Below are 14,612 nucleotides of genomic sequence, written 5' to 3' on the forward strand. Positions count from 1 at the left end.
AGCTATAATAGTGACATAAATTTTTCTGAAAAAAGAAATAGCCATGAAAAGAGTGAAGTTCTTAAAACGCAGGTACAATAAACAAACTCGATATTTACTCCAAGTTAATAATAACTGAATACATATACTACTTGCTCTGATGTTTGCACACATAATATTGAACAATTTGACTGTTTGAAATCTTTTATAAAGCACTACAAACAAGTTCAAATTAAATTTTTCAATTTAACTATAAAAAAATTGCTTAATAGAAAATCCTTTAAACTTTTCTATATCATATTATTAAAAAAATGATGAAAACAAAAATAACTTGTTCATTGATTTTATAAAAATACATGAAAATAGTTACTTACAATAGAAAAAAAATCGATCGCTATAAATGATGCAAAAAAATGGCGCATTACGAAATAAAGGTGAAACAAGAATGAGAAATAAGCAAAATGACATTTCTTGAGCAAAATAAATAATCGCTAAATATTTAAGAGGGGGGGGGGGTCACCCGCTGATTTTGGAGTCACTCATAAAATTAAACTTCGTTCCCAACATCGGCCTCCTTTCTTTAGTACAGAACCGCTACCACCAACGCCTCGGAAGAGTTTCTGAGCACTTCCGAAGAAAAAATTCAAAAGTCCCTTTGATTTCCGAATTATGTCAGCATTCAAAACGTCTTTAATCAATCTTTCATCAATGCTCTAAATTCTTCCTAAACGATAGATTAAGTTCGAAAAAAAAAGTCTAATTTTATGAATAGTGATAATTTTTAAACAACTGGGAACTGCAACTAGAGTTTAATTTCAGAAATACAGGGAAGGGGAGGGGGGGGGGGGGCACGGCAAGTGTTCTAAAAATTACCGTCGGTTCAACGGGAATCAAACAAAATGACGCAAAAAAACGGTTTCGCCATCTTATATTTGCTTCCATGGTCTCCAATTCTGCAATATATCACCAAATGATCGTCAGTCTGAGACTATATTAGTTTTGTATTGAAATAAGTAATTAATAGCCCCAAAAAATGAGTAAATAGGCTTTTTGGAACACCCGATCGAAAAGAAAAAGGGAAGTGCACTTCTGGAACGTACGCACACTCCACATGCGAAATTTTAACCTTCTACAGCTTACCATTTTTAGCCTACTTTCCCAGTAAAAATCAGAGAAAGAAGAAAAAAGCATGAAAGAAGGCTTAATACATCTTAAAAATATCCTGAAAAACAAAAAAAAGTCAAAAATAAATAAAATAGTTAGATAAATATTGAAAAATCAAAAATTGGAAAGTAGGGTATTGAGATGGGGAAAAATGTCTGTCTGTCGGTCTGTCTGTCTGTCCCCCCCCCCCCCCTAATAACTTTTGAATGAATAGTCCGATTCGAACAAATTTTTTTTTTGTTAGAAAGATCTCGGCGAGGACATCTCATTCCCATAATTCATTTTTTGATTTGAACAATTTTTCTTTCAATTTTGAACAGTTCAAAAAAACTTAACTTTAGCGCCTACGGGGAAATTCAAATCAAAAATAAATCTTGAACTTAGAAGCGAAGTGGCTCCAAACAAACTTTGTAGGGAAAAGCTTTTGATGAAAAACATGTATCGAAAATATCTTTTTGATTTAAACAAGTTTTCGTTCAATTTTGGACAGTTCAAATCTCTTAACATTAGCGCCTAAGGGGAAACTGAAAGTCAATATAGATTCCGAACTTAAAGGCGGATTTACTTCAAACTTTGTTGGAAATAGCTCTTGACGACCTACTCCCGACTCCGAGAATTTGGGGGCACCTGACTCCGACTCTGATTCCTGTGCTCGACAATAATTCGGGCTTCGACTCCCCGACTTCGACTCTGACTTCGTAGCTTTGGCAAACATTTATACACGGAGAACAAATGACTGACTCCGATTCTTGGATATTCGACTCCGACTCTTTTATCCAAAAATGAGATTGACTCCGACTCCGCTGCTGTGGTTTTAACTGTGAAATAGTTATTGTTCATATGACTTGTTTTTATTTTCACGCTAAAGTTTTAATTTAGGTATTCAGTTTTCGGCGAATAAACTCGAAGTCATTTTTATTAAAGATATGCGCCGACGATTTTTTTTTTCTTGACAATGAAAACTATTTCTTTAAGTTGACATTTTATTGTTTTTATTTATTTTGGTAAGTGCATTAATTCGTTTAAAAAATTGTTTTTGGCAACAGGGGAAAAAGAAACGATTTTTTTCAATATGATGTATTTATTTTAATGAATTATTATTATTATTTTTTCGTTTTGAAAGCTGTTAAATATTTTTTTTTTAATGGAAAGAAGTGTATTAGCTGCTCTGTTTAAAAGGTGCTGCTATTTTATTTGTTCGTTTTTTTAAAGAAAAGTAAGGAATATTTTATTCCTAGAAATCAGCTTAAAATATTTAAAAAAAATATGTTTGAAAAAATTTGCGATTTTAGCTATTTTTGAGAATATTGATCAGGTACTAGAAAGTAGTATGGGTATACGGGAAAGTACACTCGTCTAGTTCTAGACAGAACTTCTTGTTGAGTTATGACTTATGAGGATGATACATACGTACATCCAGCCGCAAGAAACAACGCAATAATTAACTTGTTTGGTACCTGAATGCGGTACAGTGTTCGCCGCTTATTAAAATCACATTCGTTCGGGGTATGTTTGATTTTATAAAGCGGCTGATTTTATTATCCGGCATTCAAAAAAATGAAAGGTTTTGAAGTTTAAATACTCTAAAAATGGGAGAATTACTTCATTTATTTCTGTTTTAAGTATTTCAAAAGGCAGTTATCATTTTAACTAAACATGAGGTGCATTTTTTTAAATAATTATTTGCACAAGGATCTTAAAATGTAGGTGTATTGTTGTTTGCTTAGCAGAATTGGGAGAACCAAGATTCAATATCGTTTGAGAGTTTACAAAGTGTTTTGTAACATTCAACATATTTTCCTCTTTGTTCTAAAGTGCATCGTACATTATCAAGCGCTTTTCTGACATCTATTGAAAATGAAGAGGCAAATTTGACTCTGAGATTTCCTTACCTTCTGAGACCGATTCCTTCACTTCTTGGTGCTTCTTTAAAAAATTCTTACGTATCATGTTCAAAAGTTGATTTTATAAAACGGCGATAGAGTGATTTTATTAAAAGATGGTTTTAACATGTTTTGGTATTGCAATGATTCTGTTCTTCCAGATTTGATTTTAAAAAGCGGCTGATTTTATAATCCAGTGATTTTATTCGCGGCGGGTACTGTATTAAAAACGCTTTCAGGGGTGACTAAAATAGAAATTCATACTGAAGTTAAAGTAAACAATTTTATATGAAAACAATAACTCCCTTTACTTTGCATTAAAAAATAAAACAGCAAAGGTCTTTTTTTTTCGAAACCATCGGCCAATTCCATCGGCTTTTCGATGTTTTTAAGGCCGATGGGCCGATGTTTCCTGCAAGTTAGCATCGGCCGCCGATGCCGATGGCTAAATTGTTGAACCATCGGCGCCGATGCATCGGTCGAGTCCTAGTGCCTAGCCTGGTGGTGAACGTTCCATGTTGATCACGAACTCATGAATATTGATATGAACATTAATAATGACTTTTTCTGATTGCATATGCAATTCAGCTTCTGAGACTGCACGCGAAAATGATATTCCATGAAACTTATATATGATCAATCTACGTGCTCTTCAGCAGTATTTACGTGCATATTTTTATTTATTGATTCATTGTGCGCTGAAATAAGTTAAGAACAAAATATGATTGGCGTTCAGCTAAGTTCATCTTTCAATAAAATAGCATGAATTGATTTTGGTCATCTCTTTTGTGGAAGAAGACACACGTTTTATATTTGATACAAATATATGACAGAATCAGATGATGTAATAGTTTATGTTTAATACCATTTAGGGTAAATGACTAGTTAAAGGGATGGTTAAGGGTTTTAAAAAAATGGACTGATGTTGAAATGCGCTGTTGCAGTTCTAGTTCATGGAAAAGACGAATTCTCACGGAGTTGGAACTTAGAAATTGCACTTTTATAGTTGTGAAAGTTTCATTAGTGTTTATTATAGTTTATAAATACATAAATTATGATATATATTTTTAACATAAATTAGAATAAAGTGATTTTACCATTTGTGATTACACTCGCTTTGTTATGGGTATGCTAAAAACTAGTAATGGTTATTCAGTAAGTTACCGCCCTATAGCCAGGGCTAAGGCAGAAATACGTGAAATACACCGCAAGCTCAGTCATTTCCAGCCGAGGACTGCAGTTTCGTGCTTATTAGCACTCATCAACCCGGCATAGGAAAGTGATTGAGCTGGAGATGGAAAACCTCTTAAGGAAGCCAAGAGTGCCAAACAAACTGGTAGCTAATACAGAATTAGCACAGCTTCGGTCACTCGTCTGGTCAGAGCTAATTCTGTATTAGCTACCAGTTTGTTTTGCACTCTTGACTTCCTTAAAAGGTTTTCCATCTCCAGCTCAGTCACTTCCCTATGCCGGGATGATGAGTGCTAATAAGCACGAAACTGCAGTCCTCGGCTGGAAATGACTGAGCTGGCGGTGTATTTCAAGTAGTAATGGTTATGCTAGCTGAATTTAATTTCTTTTTAAATACCGCCACAAAGTTTTTAACCACATTTTTCTTACAGTACAATCAAATTTTAAATTATCAATTCGAAGAACATCAAGATTAAAAAAATAGATATAGCTCTCTGAAAAATCGCTTTGGAAAGTTCGTCTGAACCGCAATAACAAAAATGAAAATAAATACATAAAAGAACTATTCTGCCGTGTGCAGGTAAAGAGCAGTAACTGCATTTTTTTTTCATTTTTGTCATCTATTGTACGTTATCTTTATTGTACAAGCTCGCTTATTTGGTTTCCGCTGAAAAAAGCGCGAAAAAAAAAAAAAAAAAAAAAAAAGTCTGGTTTCAACATTTTCCTATTATTAGTACTGAACCCACCACACATTTCTTCAAATATCTCGAAAACTCATTTCTGCAGATACTAAAGTTTACCTTACCGCCCACGGCAGTATTCTCCTGCTTTATTTTTCATTAATCAATTGCGAAATTTATATGATGTTTTATCATCAATTCTAAACAATAATTTTGAGTAGGACATGCTAAAAAATCAATTATGGTCATATGTGCCCATAACTGAAACACTTACTTTTACGGTACTATTTATGAGCATATCTGCTTGAAAGGATCTTAATTAATGATAAAAATATACCTATATTATAGAAAAAAAGCTAAATTAATTTTTTTCGTTTCTGAACATTCTTTCCAAGCATAGATGGCACTTATGTTTAGAAAAGTCCCCCCCTCTCTGTGTGTGGGGAAGGGGCTGTTCTTCAAAGCTGCTGTTTTGAGAATCCACACATACAGGTGGTGTTCCTGAAATATTGATTAAACTTGATATTGACAATGCGAGACCAACCTTCCCATTACTGGTATAACTAGTCATTTACCCTATATTTCTATATTAATGTATGGCAGTGAGAGGCAAAAGGATGTAAGGGAGCATTTTGGAGTCGTAACTTAAATGCATGCAAAATTCAAAGCATAAATAGGCTTTTATTGAAAAGTGTTTTTAAATCGTGCTGTACGGCAGCACCAAACAGGGATACTAGTACCGTCTCTTTCCTCAAAACAGATGAGATTTTCTCATACACACACACACACACACACACACAATTGATACTAGTTATCTTCACATTTTAAAATTTCAAATACGCCCCTTTGCTTCTAGATACCTCACATCTTTAACACATAATTTTACTTCATCACTGGCACGAAGCATAAGTAGCAATGAAGTGTTGTTGCAGTTGCTTAGAGTACGGAAATTCGAAACTTTTTCCTGAATTGAAAATAAGTTCCTTGTATACTTTGTAACACTTACATGCTGTATAAAGTACAATGTTTAGAGACTGTGCTGGGCACTTTGACTGTATGTAGGTGCGTATGTCTTTATTGTAAAGAAGAAACAGCTTTAAAGCAACTTGACTTTCTTGAATAACTTATTACTCAATAAGTTATGAGATAAATATAATGCAGTTAACTCTTACCCCGACATAGTTATCAGTTGGGTATAAGTTTATGAGTTTAATACAATGTGTCAGAAAAGCAGCATCTTCTAAACAAGGTTTTGAATACTGATAAGGTTAGAAACCTTCTAAACTTCAGAAAGCAAGACTATCTGTGGATCCGTTAAAGACAAATTGGGCGATTGCGTTCACATTTCTGCTCAAAGTTGCCCATTACCCGTGCATTTCTGCTGTAGCTGGTCCGTCTTCAAAGCGTTGAAGACCTATGTTCTACAGAAGAGTATGAAACTTTCCAAGTTTTATACAGTGAAACCTGTGTAAGTTGACCACTCACGGTGCACTACTTTAGTGGTCAACTTAAACAGGTGGTCAACTTACAGAGGTTGATTTATATGGTAAGGGCTAATTCCGCGCCTCAAAAAAAGCAGTCAACTTAGCCAGGTTGTCAACTTCACAGGTTTCACTGTAATACGATTTCACAACTGTTAAACAGAGCATGGTGGATTTACTATGTTGTGTCAATGAGCGGCAAACCAATGTCTGATTACTTTTTATGTAGAATTTTTAATTCTCTCATGTCCTCCTTGCTGACGAAGATATCATGAATGAGTTTATATGAATTTGAATGATGTTTAAGATTACACCCATTACTCATGCATTTCTTCTATAGCTGATCATTCTTCAAAGCTTTGAGGGCCTACGTTCCACAGAAGAGTTTGAAACTTTTAAAGTTTTATAATAAGAATTCACAACTGTTAAACAGAGCATGGTGGATTCGCTATGTTGTGTCAATGAGCTGCAAACTAATGTCTGATTGCTTTTTATATAGACTTTCTAATTCTCCCATGTCCTCCTTGCTGACGAACATATCATGAATCAGTTTATATGAAGTTGAATGATGTTCATATAAACTATCATTGCTCATGCATTTCTGCTATAACTGGTCATTCTTCAAAGTTTTGAAGGCCTATGTTCCACAGAATAGTTTGAAATTCTCAAAGTAATATAATAACTCTCAACTGTTAAAAAGAACATGGTGGATTCGCCATATTTTTTTAATGAGTGGCAAGTCAATAACTAATTTCTTTTTATATAGAATTTCTAATTTTCCCGTGCCCTCACTGCTAACAAAGTTACCATGGATGAGCTTGTACAAAGTTGAAGATGAAAGATGCTGAAGACAAAATTTCTCAGGATGTTTCCTGGTAAACAACAGCGTTTAAGATAAAAACTGCTCCTATGGATGCTAAAAGAAAGCTCTTGGAGGAAGTAAACACTCCCCAAGCCGAGAAAGCTATGCGCTCACTACAGTCTAACCAGCTTCAAATCCGTTTAGAAGAGTTTTTCAGTTGCTTTTTCTCTAACTGAAAAATTGCCAGCTTCGTTTTGATTCTGAGACAGTGATCACTTTCTTACACCTGAGCAGCTGCTATCAACATTGACACGAAGAACAAGTTCTGAACTAGTACTCTTAAGAAAAACATAATGCTCAAGTTAAGAGAAGGCTGGTTGATTTTTTAAAGAAACAAATAAAATACACTCCTGTTTGTGAAAATTGCAAGACCACGAAGGACTTACGCGAGAGAGCTGAAAATTGCTGGAGATGTAAAGTAGAGCATGATATGCAAATGCTTAGAATTGCATACCGGTATCGTATGCGTATGCTGAGCAGCGTGCTCTGAACGGCAGATCTAACCGAATATAAATAGACGGCTGTAGCGAGGCGTGTATGATTAAAAGTTGAAATTTGGTGCGTAGACTCTTAGTGGGGTATAGTTGGGCACCTCCCCTTTTGGTTGCATTCGAGTGTTTCTAAAGGGGTGTTTTTGCCCCTTTTTGGGGGAAATCATCGTTAAATTCGATGTATACTCAAGTGGTGTTATAATTTGGCGGACACTTGGCAATATATCGCCAGTGGTTTGGTTGCCAAGTTTTGTCTCCAAATTGGAGACAAATTTGGCGATTTTTTAAAAAAAATCTGGTTTTAATTTGGCCACTTGTGGTAATATTTAGAGAGTAAACTATTGAATCACATTAAAATTGCCAATACAGTGAAACCTGTGTTGAACACTTGCGGTGCACTACTTTAGTGGTCAACTTAAACAGATGGTCAACTTAAAAAGTTTGATTTATATGACAAGGACTAATTCCGTGCCTGAAAAAAGCGGTCAACTTAGACAGGTGGTCAATTTACAAGGGTGGTCAACTTCACAGGTTTTACTGTAATGGGAAAATGACATTAAAATTGGAGTAAAAGGAAATTATGGGATCCACACATCAGCTCGTTTTTAGTAGCCAAACGGAGCTTGGAAAAAAAAAAAACCCCTCGTATATTATGTGTCATGCAGTTACATACCAAACAGCTACGTGGAGGTTAGATGTTGAAACAGCTCACGTTAAAAAACGAAATTAATTTGTTCGTGTTCTAAATCATTCTATTGATTTTTTTCTTGTGAATTAACGTTGTTTTTTCCTTCTCTTATTCTTTTTTTCTCATCACAGACTTGTAACTAAGTATTACTTTAAGAGAAGTATTACAGCAGACATTTCTCTTTAAAATATATTAATTCGAGTTTCAATCTTATTCCTATCTCATTGAAATTGTCACTGTTTTGAGAGTATACACGGCAATATTTTATGTCATGGAAGGGTAGTCCGACTAGCCAATGAATCCACCTCAGTGAATGATTTTTTTCTTTTAATAAAATGTCATATTTTTTTTTAGATGAACTGGCAACTTTAATTTCCTTCTGTACAGTTACAAAAAATGAACGACTACAGTTGAGGCAAACCATCGAGTAAGATAAGGTGGCTAAGAAATTGAAGCCGGAAGTTGCACCGATGTATTCCAAGGTCCTAAGCTTCTTTCTAAATATACTGAGATTCATTTTGATTCAATATTATTGGATCTCAATTGGTAGTTAATTGAACTTAGATATTGTTGCAAGTTTATGAAATTTTGAAATTGCACTAAAACGTGAACTAAACCAAAATGGGCAAACCAATTCGCCTGCTACTTTATTTGGTCCCTTCGCGAGATTGGTGATAACCAACTTCTCGCGAAGCGACCATGTCATCATAACTCCGTCCCATATTCGCACCGGTGTATCCCATTATTCTTCAACTTCATGTCCTTTTTACGACAGACGTGGCCTATAAATTTAAATTTCTTTACTCAATGGGGCAAATCTAACCTGGCAGCGTCGTAATGCTATGATGTTGCCTTCACAATGCTGGCAGGTTAGGTTTGTCCCAACTATAGAACCTTAGAACTTTTTTTGTTTGTGCACTGGTGGAATTGCTCCTCTATTTTTCAACAACCTCCCTCCCCCTCCTCTAAAAAAAAACTGAAGCAGAAATTCTCCCAGTTTCTTTTTTAACAATTGCACAATGTCTAAAATGCGTGTATCAAGTCCTGTTTAGTACTTACTCCATGACTACCTCCGTCTTTTTAAATGGCAACATTGGTTGTTGAAAAAAAAAAAAAAAGAACTGTGCCTGTTTTTTCTTCTTAGCCATGTGCGGTGACAATGTAAGCGGTAACTTCGAAATTGTGGTTTAAAATATAATGAAGCAGTGGCTTCAGTGTTTACTATTAAATTTTGCGAACTATATCTTTTATGCAGTCCCTTATAATATTTTTGCGAGCGAAAAATCGTGCTTTATTCTGAACTAAAGCGCCAAAATTGCTACGGTATTTAATGACATTTTGAATTTCTGAAATGAAAATATGCTTAAGTGCTCGTTTACTGGTCAGCCTTAACTTAATTTTGTTTAGCAGCATTTATTATTTATGGGAAGATGTTCTCGACTTCATCATGAACTACTTGACTTCTCTTCCATAAAACTGCTTCGTTAAACTAGATTAACTTCTCCAGTCACGCGCACACATACACACAAGAACTATTCGTTAAGCAATTTCTTTCTTTGTTCAGCGTAATGTGCCTCGGTATAACTAACATAAAATAATACAAAGCTCGAATATGTGATGCAAACCTGCTGCCAGAATTTACACTTAACTAAATAAAAGCAGGTGTCGATGAAAGTATCATCTTTCATTTTAAATTTTTAATAAAAACTTCTACTTTAACTACAGAGAGGGTGCTGTTGCTGAAACTAATCTTTACTAATAATAAAGCGGAAAGTCTCTCTGTCTGGATGCCTGTAGGATGTCTGTGACGCGCATAGCGCCTAGAACGTTCGGCCGATTTTCGTGAAATTTGGCATGAAGTTAGTTTGTAGCATAGGGGTGTGCACTTTGAAGCGATTTTTCAAAAATTCAATTTTATTCTTTTTCTATTTCAAATTTAAGAACATTTTCCGGAGCAAAATTATCATAAGATGGACAAGTAAATTACGAAATTATCATGACGTGGAATGGGAGAGCCAATGAACATAGCCAATCGACGAGAAATTCGTCATCCATTATTTGTTATTATACAGGCGAACCGAATGACCTTTTAATTTTCAACTACGGGCAAAGCCGTGCAGGTACCACTAGTTATAAAGTAAAGGATTTGATTAAAAGTTTTCAGTGCTGCAAAAGTAATTACGTGCGTGGGTGACTTGATTCAATTCTTAAAATCACAGCTGGAATTTGGTTTCTATTGTTAGCCGAAAATTATTCCCTCGGGCTTTAAGCATAAATGAAATTTAGCGTACAATAGGTATTTAAGGGGATTATTTGGTTGGAACAAATAGATTGCTAATTGTAGCAATACATACAGATTGCGCATCGAAATTCCTTTTCAAACCAACGTTAGTTTTCGTTATGAATAAGGTACACATTTTTTGAATAGACTTGCGCGCTTTGGGGGCTTGAGGTAAACTGTAAGATCATTTGCATCTCATTTGGAATTCGTTTACGTTTTACGCAAGATTTCCCAAATTCACACAAATGGGAATTGTAAATGCGTTTCTGAAAGCTTTCAGTCGAGAAAGCTTTAAAATTTTCCAATTTCATTTTCTCTTAAATTGCGAAGCTTCCTGCTTTCGAAGCGTACTTTCCTTACATCAGTTTTAGATGGAAAATAATTTTGAAACGTATTTTCTAAGAACAATCATTAGCATGAAGGGATTTAGTGTTGAATTTTCATATTAGTTTTCCTTTCCTCTTTTCTGATGAAGTCTGAATATCATGATATGAAAGATATTTAACCTTTAAGAGTTTTTTTTTTAAGGCGTTGGCACCCGAAAGTGAAGGTAAAATTACTTTTTGCGTCTAAATTGCTAATAAATAAATGTAAAAACAACAAATTTAGAATTGCGCATTAAACTATTGATTAGATAATAGAAGTTTACATAGGGTTAATGCAAAATTATTTACAACAAGAAAAGCACTCTTGTTGAAAAAGTCCATTTTTAAAGAAAATACTACATCACAATTTTATGCAGTAAAATACCAAAGAAACATTACAAAAAAGGATCAATAAGGAATGTGTCCACCTTTTAATTGAATGCATTAGTGGCATCGACTGTACATGTTGTCAACTGAGTTATCGGACATCAAAGTGGGAAGTGAAGACCAAACACGGATCAAGCCTTGTTCGATTTCATGTAGCGGCCTTCGAGAAAGACTTGAAGCCAGCAACCTGTCAGGCAAAATATTTCCAACTAGAGGTACCCGCACGGCTTTGCCCGTAGTTTAAAATTAAAAGGTCATCGGTTTGCCTGTATATTTACAAATAATGGATGACGAATTTCTCGCCAATTGGCTATGTTCATTCGCTCTCCCATTCCTCTTCATGATAATTTCGTTATTTACTAGTCCATCTTATGATAATTTTGCTCCGGAAAATGTTCTTAAAATTGAAATAGAAAAAGAATAAATCGAATTTTCGAAAAATCGCTTCGAGGTGCACACCCACATGCTACAAACTAACTTTGTGCCAAATTTCATGAAAATCGGCCGAACGGTCTAGACGCTATGCGCGTCAGAGATCCAGACATCCTACAGACATCCTCCAGACAGAGAGACTCTGAACTTTATTATTAGTAAAGAAGAAGATGATCTATTGGATTCAGGTCTGGAGATTGAGCTAGCCATTCCATTGCTCCAAACCACGGCTCTCGAGATAATCTTCAACAACCGCAGTCGTCCATTATTATCCATTAGAATGAAATTGTTACCAATACCACCAGCTTACGGGTGGACATTAGGGCTGGGTGATGTGTGCGGATATACCATCATCTATCGATATTTATCTACCGCCGCACTCACAATATTCAGATTTCAGTCTGTCTGATACATCTTCGGACCGGACTTAATTGCTAACTAATTGAAACAATTAGAAAGTCGCCCGTCAAGATATGACGATTGAAAATTGCTTCTACATTCGAATGAAACTATGGCCTGTTAGATGATATTTTGATAGTTGAAATTTTAACCCGAACTCCAGTGAATGAACCCTAAACTCCAGTAGATAAAGTTCATTGTTGACTACTTTTTCGTTTCTTCATCCCCCTGAAAGGACTGTCTTACCAGTAAAACAGCTAAGTTACCTGATCCAGTTCTACCTTGTCACAATAAAGCCTTTCCCTGAATTTTAAACATTGCCATAACACATTACTGTCTGACCACGGATTGTATGGGTAGGCAAACATCCCGTTTGCAAGCGGAAATGGAGGCATCTATTAGTTTTAAGGATGTCAGCGCTTGCAGATGTATGTTAGCCTTTAAGTTAAGCCAAGTCTCATTCAAATGAGTGGAACACATCAAATTTGTACTCCCCCCCCCCTTCAGATAAACTCGTCTTAACTGGACGTTTGCCAATCACATACAATCCGTGGATGGACAGTATCAAATTATCATTACGTGTTTCATTGCTGATGACATCAGGAGCGTCACTAGAACATTGGCTATTATATATATATATATATATATATATATAATGAGGATGACATCCATAATCTTTCATAGTTCTGTGTGCTTAGTGAGTGTATCATAGCTACATATCTGGGGGGGGGGGGGGAAGGGCGATAGTCCCCTTGTGTCTGAAAATAATATAGTACTCTCTAAACGGAATATATCAAGACAAAATTTCAATTAAAAATAAAAATCTCTAAATGCAGAAGGCTATTATTCGCCCCTCCCCCTCGCTCACATCATTTTTACCTGACTGCGCGTGTGCGAAGCAAAGAAGGGTAATGTGTTTATGAGTCTATGTATGTATGTTTGTTCCTATGTAGCGTTGTAGAGGCTAAACGCCTTGGCCGATTTTATTCTTACATACAATCGATTTGTCTTAACCTTGGGAGTGTCACTGAAACCACGACAGTAATAAAAATTCCCCATAATCAACAACCAGTCGCCATTTTGTAAGTTCGGGATCGTACGCTGTGTAGCACGCTACCTGCGTGCTACACAGCGTGCGACAAATGCAGGTAGCGTTTTCACTGCCTGATTTTTCTGTTTACTAATTCTACTGATTCGATTTTCATCTCTAACATGTTGAATTTGTTTTTGTCGTGATTCAGGGGTCTGAGTTTCGCGACGTGTACTTTCTTGACGGGCTTTTTTTTAGCTTTGCGAGAAAGATTTGACTGACGAACGTTTCCACGCTGTTGATATAGATGTGGTTGACTTCAGTTCGCGCATTTTCGATAAAGGTCAAGCATAAGTAGCTTTAAGCCGAGTTAGGTCCCTAGAGGGACTAATAACAACGATCAGTAGCTTAGACCACCTCAAGTTACTTAATAATCCTCACGACATAAACTCTTCCAATAAAATGAAAAGATGGCAAAATTTGCCATCTTATGATCATAATAACTAAGTCAATGAAAATTAACTAAAAATTGTAAAATAAAAAATAATTATTAAATAAAAACAAAAAACCCGACTGTGCAAAAACCAAAAAAGCTAAAAAGAAAAAAAATATAAGCCCAGTTGATTGAAATTTTATTAAGTACTACTGAATAACTACACCATTGAAATAGTTTTTAAAATCGATACACACTTAAGACAAATCATAAATTCAAAAGCAGAATAGAAGGATCAACAGTCGGCGCCCATTCCTTTTTGACCAATCAAAGAACCCCGTCAATTTGAATGGGCCCCGACTTTTGATCTTTCTATTCTGTATTTGAATTTATGATTGGTCTTTAGTGTGTATCGATTTTGAAAAACTATTTCAATGGTGTAGTTATTCAGTAGTACTTAATTAAATTCTAAACTACGCGTTTATAGTTTTTTCTTTTTATTTTTTTGGTTTTCACGCAGTCGGGTTTTTGTTTTTATTTAATAATTATTTTTTATTTTTCAAAGAACCCATTTTACAAACAAAACAGCCTAAAGAAGTGTACAAAATTCCATACTTACCACTTAGAGGTACAGTTTGCTTTTGATAGAGTCCGCATGTTCTTTGTAAAGATTTATGTCCAAAGTTCCGCTATAAATGTGACCATAAACCAGAATCAAGGCTTTAATTGTCTGTGAGTAGAAATAAACGTTTATGAGCTTGCGTAGACGGATGTTTCTCTTTGAAGAGAAAGTTAGGTCAAAGCAGTAACTCCTTTTGTTAGGTTTAGGATAAAATATATTAACAAACCGTTGAATTTCCTTATAT

General features: G+C 35.2%; 1 protein-coding gene across 1 annotated transcript in view; it reads right to left on the reverse strand.

Moving 5' to 3' along the window:
• The window catches only part of LOC129224994 (uncharacterized), a 49,649-nt gene extending 35,270 nt beyond the window's left edge, over positions 1 to 14,379 (reverse strand). Inside the window, exon 1 of the mRNA XM_054859542.1 lies at positions 14,366 to 14,379. The gene's annotated coding sequence lies outside the window, so the exon portion shown is untranslated. The remainder of the gene's footprint in view (positions 1 to 14,365) is intronic.
• Between the last annotated feature and the right edge of the window lie 233 nt (positions 14,380 to 14,612).

This window comes from Uloborus diversus, chromosome 6 (genome assembly GCF_026930045.1).
Source record: "Uloborus diversus isolate 005 chromosome 6, Udiv.v.3.1, whole genome shotgun sequence".
In the NCBI taxonomy this organism is placed as follows: domain Eukaryota; kingdom Metazoa; phylum Arthropoda; class Arachnida; order Araneae; family Uloboridae; genus Uloborus; species Uloborus diversus.